We start from the raw sequence: 10,713 nt of genomic DNA, 5'->3' as shown, positions 1-10,713 counted from the left end.
CCTGATACACGTACTCGTAACATCGAGGCTCGACCGTGCAAACTCCCTGCTCGTCGGCCTCCCCGACTCCTCCCTCCACAGGCTGCAGATCATCCAGATCTCTGCAGCCCGGGTCCTCTCCCGCACCGGGCTCCGCGACCCCATCACCCCCATCCTCCCCCGACTCCACTGTCCCCCCATCACACAGAGGATGGAGGACAGTTCAAGATCCTGGTCTTCCACCTTGAAAGCCCTCCGTGGCCTCGCTCACCCGCTACCATCCTGCCCGCTCCGGCCTCGCCCGCGGACCTTCAGCCACTCCGCCCTCACCCCGTCCCAAGCCCCATTCTCTTCGACCGTACCCCCTCACCCCCACCCAACTACCTTCGCCCTCCACCCTCCCCCATCCCGAACCCCAGCTCGGGTCCGAGACACCGACCGCCCAGCGCCTCGGGACGCCCTCCTGACGTGAAAGGAGAGAGAAAATAAATGTCATTTTGTGGTGGTGGTTGTTGTTGTTGCATAGCGATATCACGCAGCAGCAGTGGTCGTAGTGGCGACCCGCCCAGAAACTACAATTCCCGGCGTGCCCCGGGAGCCGCGCGCGTGCGCACTGACAGCCGCCCGAGCGCAAGCCGGAGCCGTCTGCGGGGGGGGGGGAGGGGGGAGGAGGAGGAGAGAGGGAAAGAGGAAGAGGGGGGAAAAAAAGTGAAGGAAAAAGTCACATTTCGTTTTAGCAGAACGGACGGTTATTATCGATGATTTGAAAGGGGGAGAGAAAAAAAAAGGGTTTTTTGGAAAGAAATTAAGAGCTCTCCCCCCCCCCCCCCCACCCCACCAGCGGCTGCTGTTGTTTCTGACAACAAATCCCAGTCGGTCACTCCCCTCCCGTCCCCGCTTTCTGGAATTTTCCATCCGTCCGTTCCGTACCGCTCCGCTCCGACCATCCATCCCCGACACACACACACACACACAGAGTGAGGGAGACACACGGACCGGAGCTGCGGGCGGGGGGTCGTGTTGTGGCCGCCGCCGCCGCTTTGCTGTGAGTGTATTTGCTGCTCTGCTCCCCCTCCGCCTCCCGCTTCCCCCTTTGTCTCCGTCTGTCTCTTCCCAGAAGGAAAACACAACCACCGGCGGCTCTGGGAGGGGGGAGTGGGGGGGGAGTTAGTGTGGGGGGGAGGGCTCGCGATTGGTTTGGAGACCCGAGTATCGCGCGCGTGTGTGTGTACGCGTGTGTTGGACGCCGAAGCGCTCCTGGACGCTTCTCCCTCCCTCCCCTCGTGTCGTGAAGAGACGCGATGTTGTTGCTGCGGCGGCGCTGTCGTCGTCGTCGTCGCCGCCGTCTCGCTTTGCGTTTTTTTTTAAAAAAAAGCACCAGCGCTGCGGCTGTGGCGTCAAAGCCGCTTTTATTCACAAACAGATATAGATATATATATACACACGAGTGTGTGTGTATTTAATTGATTAATTGTGGTCGGTTGGACGGTCGGGAGGGACCGAGCGCAGTGACCGACTGACTGCGGTTGGCGCACGGATACACCGCCCCCCCCCCCCCCCCTCTCCCCACCTGTTTCGTTTAACCATTTCACTTCACTCACTCACGGCGATTATTTTAACCCGTCCAACGCCGGTGGGCGGGCGCGCGCGTGTCCGTCTGTCGCTCGCGCGTATTACCAGGCGTTAGAGAAGCCGGGATTCCGGTGGGGGGGGGGAGAGAGGGGGGAGAGGGGGAGGGGAGAGCCGAGCGGAGCCGTCGGTCGGATTGTAATCCCGCGCGGGGTTTATTTTGTGTGGGGCCGGCGGCGGGATACGCGCGCGCCAGTCAGTGAGTGAGTGAGCGTGTGGGGTCGGTGTTGTCCGCCGCCGCCGCCGCCGCTGGTAACCCTCTGGTGCTGTGCGCCTCAGCCATTCCTGTCCTTTCCTTCCTTCGTCGCGCCTTTTAAAGAGGTTGTTTTTTTTTTTGAGCGGGTGGTGGGGGTTGATTTTTTTTCCCCTCTCTCTCTCTCTCTCACTGATCTGAGGTGATCTGGTCTGGTCTGGTCTGAGGGGGGGAAATAGAAGTAAGTGGTCGATGCTCGCGGGTTCCTCTTGTGTGTGTGTGTGTGCGTGTGAGAGAGAGAGAGCGCGAGCGGCGGCGGCTCTTCCGTCGCCGTTGTTTTGGGAGTCCGTTAAAACGGCGGAGGTGCGGGTTTCGTGGTGTGTGTGTGTGTATGTGTGCGGCGGCGGCGGCGGGGGGGGGTTGGTACACCCTAACTTGCTGAGGGTTGGCGGCGAGTGACTGACGGGGGGCCGCGGCCAATCGGCGCCCGCGCCTCGGCCCGCTCTAGCCAATGGCGTGCCCGGTGGGCGGGACTGTCGGGGGGCGGTGACGAGGGCATGTAGTCAAGTTAGGCTGAGGGAAAGCCGGATCCCTGCAAAAAGGAGCCATGGAAAGGAATCCCGTCCACAGGCTCCGAAAAGATGGCCGAAAGGAGCGGTGATCTCAACCCGAACCTGTTTTTTTTTCGTTCATTGTCGTAGGGCAACTGCAGGCGAGAGGGGAGGGAGGGAGGAGGAGGGGGAGAGGAGGAGGAGGAGGAAGGGGAGGAAAAATGCAGTGAGGTTCACACGCCTCCATTGGACTCCACTGGCAGCGAAAAAACAAACAAACAAACAAACATGGGTCCTGATATCTGTAGTGATTGTTCCACCTCCGCTGGTCACCCTCGGTCATGAGGGGACGCGGGGCCCTGTCTTGAGAGCTGCTGCTTTTTTTTTCGTGGGTGGGTGGGTGGTGGGGGGGAAGGGACGCGAGGTTTTGAGTTTTTTTTATCCTCGTCTCGTCGGTGTGCATTTCCCATTGTCAAAAGGAGAAGCTCCAGTGTTCGGGCTCAGGGCTTCGATTTAAATGGTGGATTTGGACTGTTAACCGACGACTGGACAATGGGAGGGGATTTTTCTTTTTTTTTCTTTATTAAAAAAAAAGGGCAAATCTAGCACGTTCCTGCCAAGGCTTCAGGTGAATTCTATTCGTGGAATAAGACGAATGAATTGCCTGCATCCTCTGCACCAGTTACAAATGGCTGCTTTTGAAACGACAACGCTATCCAGTCTCTTCCTTTAATCCGAAGAGGTCGTTGGGCATTGTGTTTTAAGGAAGAGCAAAGGGTATTTTTCTGTACAGGTTCAGAGTGAGGGTTATTTTTGAAGAAACAAAAGCCGATAACACATTACAGCGTTTGCGGGCACGAAGGTGACTGAGGCAACAACTTGTACTTGTGTGCAATAAACATCTTGAAATACTTTTTTTTGCCAAATAAAATTTAAAATGAAGGGAATATTGTTACATAAGCACTCCGAGACACTGCCCCGCGTGAAGGGCGCTATGTAGCTGCTGTTGTATGGGCAAATTCGGCAACAAATCTGCACCAGATGAAATAAGAGCAGCCAATTTTTTTTTAATTTGGGGATTATTTTAAATGATTATGGAATCTAAAACAGGATACCAGGAAAAATAACGCCATGGGGCTCACGTTTCATTGAAGTGCGGACACAGTAACCCTAAATTTGGGGGATAATTTGGTGATGGCTATGCAAGTTTAATTGGGAAGTTAAACCATTTTATTTGAAGCCCAAAAATAATTCATGCTGCTATTGCTCAAACTCTTAATTGAGCATAATTAGTTATACTTGAGTGCAGAATGTCTGCATTTCCTGTATACTCCCAATTTTTCGAGTCCTGCAGCTCAGTAGTTAGCACTCGAGGCAAGTAAGAGACCTGGGTTCGATTTTCAGCAGGGCAAAAAGTTGGGAAAGTTTCCTTACTCCACATGCTTCTGCTTACCTAGCAGGGGTAATACTTCCTTCAAATAAATAAATAAGTTGGTCACTCAATCCACGACTGTTTGTGGGACACTGTTGTGTGCAATTGGCTGCCAAGTTTTGCCCACAAAAATATAGTCAATTCACTTTACAGTATATTTTGGTGAAGCGCTTTGAAATGCCTTGAATACGTGATAAGGCGCTGTATCAAATGCAACGATTAGTATTATTATTTTGTATGTTATGACAAATATCTCGTAGATATTTGTCTACAGTGGCTTCAGCGGCCATACACTTGTAGCACATGGGTCAACTTACTTTGATAGTGAAGAATATATTGTTCACACAGCCCTGTCTGCAAATAATAATCCTTACGTTTGGTATAGCGCCATAATATCACATCGTTGAGACATCTCAAACTGCTTCAACAACAACAAGATTCCATTTATAGAGCGCCTTTCACGTCGGGAGGACGTCCCAAGGCGCTGGACAGTTGGGTCAGGAGGCTTCTTTTAAAAAAGGTAAGCCTTCTGAATAAGAGCAAAAAACACATGGATGTTGGTTCTCAAGATTTATGTTTATCCAACAAGTGGAAGAGATTGATTAGTGTATTGTGGCTTTATTGTTAATATTGTTAATATTCAGAGTATACTGTAAAGTGAATGAACTGTATACTTTGTAGTGAGACGCGGCAACCAATTGTACACAGCAGTGTTCCACAATTTTTAATTTCCCACAACAAATGGTGCATAGGTTTGACACTTCGTTGGTCTGATAAACCGGTTTCAATTTTTTTTGTCCTTCAGTCGTTGAATACTAGGAAGTTTTATAACTTGTGTTTTCAATGGCCTTCAACTTGAACTTAGTATTTGGATAGGATGATATTAGAACAACTACAGTTGAGGAAATTTAAATTTTGTTGCCTCGTATGAGGCAGTTTGAAGAATGTGGGAAGAGGGGAGGAGCAAGAGGTAAAATAATAAAGTATGACTTATACCTCCCACTCCGGCCCTCTACCCGTCACTCTCCATGTTGCCTCATACAAGCTTGTGAGAGATGCCATGAAGAATCATCAGAAAAGAGTATTTTAAAAAGGTATTGTTACATATTTTGCAATTCTAAAACTACAGAACTATGAGTCTTGGTAAGAAACGTAAAGTAGATGTGGAAAATAGAGAAGTCTCTCTGGTTCAAGAGACATTTTCCACAGTAGTATTATTTTGACAATTGTTAGGGATATTATTGATAAAAGTATTATTTTAAAATTTGTGTGAATTTTTACATTGGCTATTTAAATATTGCTGAAGAAGTCCTACTGATTTTTGTGTAGATAATATTGATTTAAGAGTTTTGTTTGCCACTATCATGTAATTAGCATTTCAGAGATTAGGTAGATCAGTTAAGTCTAGTATTGGTCATATGATTATGAGTGCAATTGTAGTGAGGATTATTTATTTTGTCAGCGTGTGAATATACCTGCCCTTTTTTTGTTCACAGACCTGCTAAGGGAGGAGAAGATCTTCCAAACAGCCAGGACAGAGTAGTAGGAGGCTTCTTTTAAAAAAGGTAAGCCTTCTGAATAAGAGCAAAAAGCACATGGATGTTGGTTCTCAAGATTTATGTTTATCCAACAAGTGGAAGAGATTGATTAGTGTATTGTGGCTTTATTGTTAATATTGTTAATTATTGTTAATCTCAATAGCTCGTTATTTTGGCTATTTTACCCAGCTTGATCAATGATTTTGTCTCATCAGACTGTTTGAGTTCCCTTTTAAGAATGGGCTGTGAACGATTTGTGCTGATTAATGCTTTAAGTTAATTGCTTGCTAAAGATTGTGGACTGTATAAGAGTCACTGCATTCCATTAGCAGAAGTAGATCTTTAAAAAAGGCAAATACCAGTTCCATCGACAAGTGATGATGCCTTACAAGAGATTATGTTTTGTGACGTACATCATACATCACTGAACTATACTTTGCTCAGTAAATTTGGGTGTTGGTGAAATTAGTAGGACCAGTATGGTGATTTAGCCTTGAATATTATGTTAATTTCATTCAAAATTGTTGTATCCCGATGACTAAACTGAAATGCAAATTATGTTAATTGATTGTGTTTGCTCTTTAATCATCGGATATCTGTTTAATTAATTCAGGGAAAAAATTGTTTCCAGAGCAAAGTTGTATGAAATTACGTGAATTGTGATGGAACACTCTTACAGCTCGTGTCTTCACGAGAAATATGTAGTGCCATGGTTGGCATTTCTTGGTCCTATCTATTCATTATTATTATTATTATGCCCAGCTTTGAAAGGAAATCGAGTTTTGATGTAACAGTTGTGTATGAAATCTGGTGAATTTTGACTTTACCTTCCTTTTCGACTGTGCCTACAGTCTGCGACCCCCCCGCCTCCCCCCCCAGCTTGGCGTCGTGCTCTGCGACTGTGAAGCGCTCTGGGATGCTACCCTGCTTGAGGGATGCTATATAAATGCAAGTTGTTGTTGCATTGTAATGGGAAAGAATGCTGTTGGTGGTGAGATTTGTGGCATTGGGTCACATCCAGTTACAAAAGAATCCAGATTTTGAAAGATGGAAGTCATGAAATCGACTGTTTTATAGTTGTCAAAACTGTGGGAAAATAGACATCAGTTGCTTGCTCAGAGTTTTGTAGAAGTGATTAGTTTACAACTGCAATTTATACAATTTTAATGACCCAGTGCCTATAGCAAAGTAGGTGTGTGCTATCTATATATGTGTAGGGGGGAGTGTAGCACAATTGTCCCTTTGTTGAAGGTAATAAAATGGGTATTTTAATATCATGTGATGCTTTATGACTACAGCCTGACTAAAACCTTTTCTTCAGCTTGGAAGAAGTTTACATGCAGTTGGGGTCTAGAAAATTCTAACTGAAAGCTATCTATTTCTCCTCTTTCTTATGAAGGTTTGAATGAAGGGCTACGCAGGTCAATATGTTTGCCAAATTGTATTAAATTATCTGTTGGTGAATGTCGCAATGTTTCATGATTGAAATGTTAAGATCAGTTGCAGTTTTTCATACTAGCCTGATTTTTAAAAAAAATTGCATTGCAACCATGATAAATCTGGTAATGAATGAAATTAGTTCTGCCTTAGCTCTGAGGTATGTTCATTTAATTTTCCTTAGGCTGAAGCAGTCACTATCATGTTCTTGCGCTCATCTCTCGCACTAGTGTAAATCGGTAGCGGCCAAACCTTTATGGTGGGCCAACAGTATAAATTTCCTTGATTGATTTATGCCAAATCCAGAAATTTATTTTTGGAATCTGGGGTAGGAAACAATTTGTTGTTGTTGTTGTTGGGGATAGAAAGCAAGGGAAAGTTACTGTATTTGTTTGTTTCAGCCTGAAAATATATGTGAATGTGACTTCTTTCTTGAATTATTCCTGCTGTCAGCTTAAGGATGAATGAAATCCACTAGTTGTATTACAGGATTTGAGTTGATTTTTTCAGTCATAATTTGTCTTTGGGGTATGTATCGTATAACATGTGCCAAATTGGGGTGAGAGCTTACTCTCTCTTTAGTTGCAGACCTGTCAACCCGTTTGCATTTGATATAATTATTGCATCTTACTTTATTTCACATCTCCTTGCATTTTCAGAAAGCATTTGATAAGAATATTAGTAGCTAACATTAAAGCTAATGGAATCATGGGAAATCTTGGGGCATAGATATGATCAATTAATAAATAGATAGATTAGTTGTAGATTCCCAACGCTTCTTGCTTGTAAATGAATGTATAGCAACGAGGGGAGTATATGACACTAAGCCAGAAGTCGGTGTACATCACAAAGAGCAATTACACTAAGCAAGTGTAAGTTACTATGGCAGATGGAGTTCAACATAGGAAAATATGGTGCACTTTGGACTCAAGAATAGTGGTTAGGGGAAAAGATGGACGAAACGGGTATTTGAAGAGTTCAAGTGAGCTGTTAAAAGCTAATTCACAACGCAAGTCAATGCTGAACTTTATAACCAGGAAAATGCAATATAATAGTTATGAAAAGCTACTGGAATTGTATATCACATTGGTCTCATTTGGTTATTGTGTGTTGGTTGGCCAGTCTAAGGAAGGTTATATAGAAGGTTACAACAAAATTAAATTTGTAAAGCGCCTTTCACGTCGGGAGGACGTCCTAAGGTGCTGGACAAACAGAGTTTTGGACCCAAGCTGGGTGTCAGGGTGGGGGAGGGTGGAGGGCAGGGGTGGGAGCAGGGAGATAGAAAGCACGGTCGAAGAGAAGGGTCTTGAGATGGGTCTTGAAGGTGGCAAGGGAGGGGGCGAGGCGGAGGGACTGCGAGATGGAGTTCCAGAGGGTGGGGGCAGAGTGGCAGAAGTGGCAGAGCAGACAGCATTAAAAGATCTGCCATTATTTTAAAAAACAACAAAATTATATTTGTGTAACGCCTTTCATGTCAGGAGGACGTCCCAAGTTGCTGAAGAAAATGGCAGAACAAGCATGTCGGGCCTTATGGCCTATTTGTGCTCTTAAGTTTCAGATATTAGTTTTTTTTAGTATCCCATGAGGCCCAGTAGTGCTATTGCTTGACCCACTTTCAGAAGTTTAGGATTAATATGGCTTGGGATTCATTGACTTCAGGGAGAAAATGGCTGAACAGTATTACGATGTGGAAAAATGGTTTGTTTATTTTTCAGTGGTGTTGTCCTTTTTTTAGTGGCCAGTGTGAGATAAACCTTATAACCATGTCATCAGAAAATAATTCTAGTGCTTTTCTTTCTAGTGTCTTCATTGAGTGCATATCTGTACGTGAATCTGCAAACACATTAAATGTTGGTAGTCTATTTATTGTCTTCTCAATTGTAAAATACTGTATTTATTAAATTCTCTATTGTAAAATAAGGCTGGATGCAGTTTCATATATTTTATATTTCAAACTGGGGAAATGGATTAGTAACAGACTTTCTATGACAAGCATTTTTTATGATAGAAGGTGAGACTTGAAATCTAGGTTGGAGTGGGGAGGAAAGGTGAAGAGAAGAGTATGGAAAATCCGAATAGTTGGGCAAAGGAAGGGCTAAGAATTTAGATAGCGTAAGTCCCTTTTGACCTTTTCATTCTTTTAAGAAGATGAAGTGCTCTGAAACATATTAATACTTTAAAATTAATTCCTTCACTACTGAACTGGCTTCAGAACTAGAGCTATAATAACATTTTCTTGTGTGCACCAAGGTCAAGGATCTTTCTGCTTTTTCACTCAGCCGTTTACATGGAGTCTATTTTCAGTGTTGATAAACACTCCTCTCAATGCAGCTTTTATAGCTGTATTTATATTGCCTTTGTAAAATCTACAAGATGTGATGTGTTTCTCTGTGAGTAGTTTTAAGGTTTGGTTTGTGTTTGATTTTCTATACTTAAATGTTATGTTTCTGGAAGGGAAACAAAAAAATATTGGTTATGTAGCCTGCGGACGTTTCTCAAATAGGGCTTCCAGGCCTCAGCTGCCAAAGGTTTAGACCACCCTGATCTAGGTTGTCCTGTTTCTTACATGGATTGGAGTAGTTTTGATCTTTTATAAGGTGTGCATGCCTATTGTAATCGTAATGCAATGGAGTAGCAATCTTGAGCAGTTTGATACAGCATCTAATGATGTGAGGATACAGAAGAGGAAACTGAGTTGTTATATCGTTTGATGCATACATTTGAAATGTATTAATTTGAGTGACTGATACATTTTCAGCTAGTATTTGAATGAAGCAATCTTGAATGAGCCAATTTTTCCAAAGATTGATGTGTTGGTTTCAAAGGTATTTGACTCGAGATTAAAAACTAATCATTAGTTTTTTTTAAGGTGTAACTGTTGATTGTCCTAATTTTAAAACAAGATAATTTGCACCACTTAATAATTGCGAGAAACATCCAATTGATCTCTAGTCCCGCTTTAAGGTTTGCTCCCTTACTATAAAAGACCAACTCAAAAGTTGTGATATTAGGCTAGTAGATACGTTAAATTGCTTCCAAGATGGTGTTTAGTGATCATACAAACACTTCCTGTGTTAACCATTTAACCAAATGCAATTTTGTTAAATACTGTTTCCATTTCAGTCTGAATCTTGTGTGGCAATATTGGGATGAATGTTAGTAACTTTTTGTCATGCAGCTTATCTCTCGTGGCATAAGTAGTGTAGGCCATTGAAACTCAACTAATTTGATAGCAATCTAAAAATGTTGTCCTCCACTTTATGAAAAAAAAATCAGAATCTGGACAGTTATACGTTATACTCCTTTACCTGACCTGAAGAACTCCAGATTATAAATTGAACCTTACAGTCATTGGAACATACCAGGGAGATTAAGTCTTCGGTGTACCTCGTATAAGTAATGTTTTGGAGCTCACTTCTGGTAAATAACACATCAAAAACGTTGAGTTGATCTTCACAAGTGATTATTTTAGAACAAAGGGGAAGGATATTTATTGGGAAAATAGACTAAGATTATTGACTAGCCAGCGAAAATATCTATTGAATTTACCAGGCTGAATATGTGCTGAGATTTCTCTTGGTGCTATTTTGACTAATAAGATTAAGTTGCCTAACCTTGTATGAATCAGTGCGACAAGTGGTTTATTAAATTTGTAATTGTGGATCGGAGTATAAAATTATGTAGGGGGAAAAATGTCATTGTAGCAAGAATTTGTTTCTCATGGATGCCACAGTTTAAACTGCCGATGATTGTCCATTTGTAAAGGGTAATTTTTGTTAAGAATTAAGAAGATACATAGAATTAAGCACAGAAACAGGCCATTCGGCCCAATTGGTACACGCTGGTGCTTATGCTCCACACGAGCCTCCTTCTGCCCTTCCTCAACTAAGCCAATCAGCATAACCTTCTATTCCTTTCTCACTCATGTACTTATCTCGCTTCCTCTTAAATGCA

General features: G+C 43.5%; 1 protein-coding gene across 1 annotated transcript in view; it reads left to right on the top strand.

Moving 5' to 3' along the window:
• The first annotated feature begins 2,013 nt into the window (after positions 1–2,013).
• The window catches only part of LOC103180525 (general transcription factor II-I), a 50,102-nt gene continuing 41,402 nt past the window's right edge, over positions 2,014–10,713 (top strand). Inside the window, 2 exon segments of the mRNA XM_042338775.1 lie at positions 2,014–2,042; positions 5,281–5,349. The gene's annotated coding sequence lies outside the window, so the exon portion shown is untranslated.

Source organism: Callorhinchus milii, unplaced genomic scaffold (assembly GCF_018977255.1).
Source record: "Callorhinchus milii isolate IMCB2004 unplaced genomic scaffold, IMCB_Cmil_1.0 Scaffold10, whole genome shotgun sequence".
NCBI classification, from domain to species: Eukaryota; Metazoa; Chordata; class Chondrichthyes; order Chimaeriformes; family Callorhinchidae; genus Callorhinchus; species Callorhinchus milii.
Note: the sequence above shows the minus strand (reverse complement) of the source record. Positions and strands in the feature narration are given on the sequence as shown.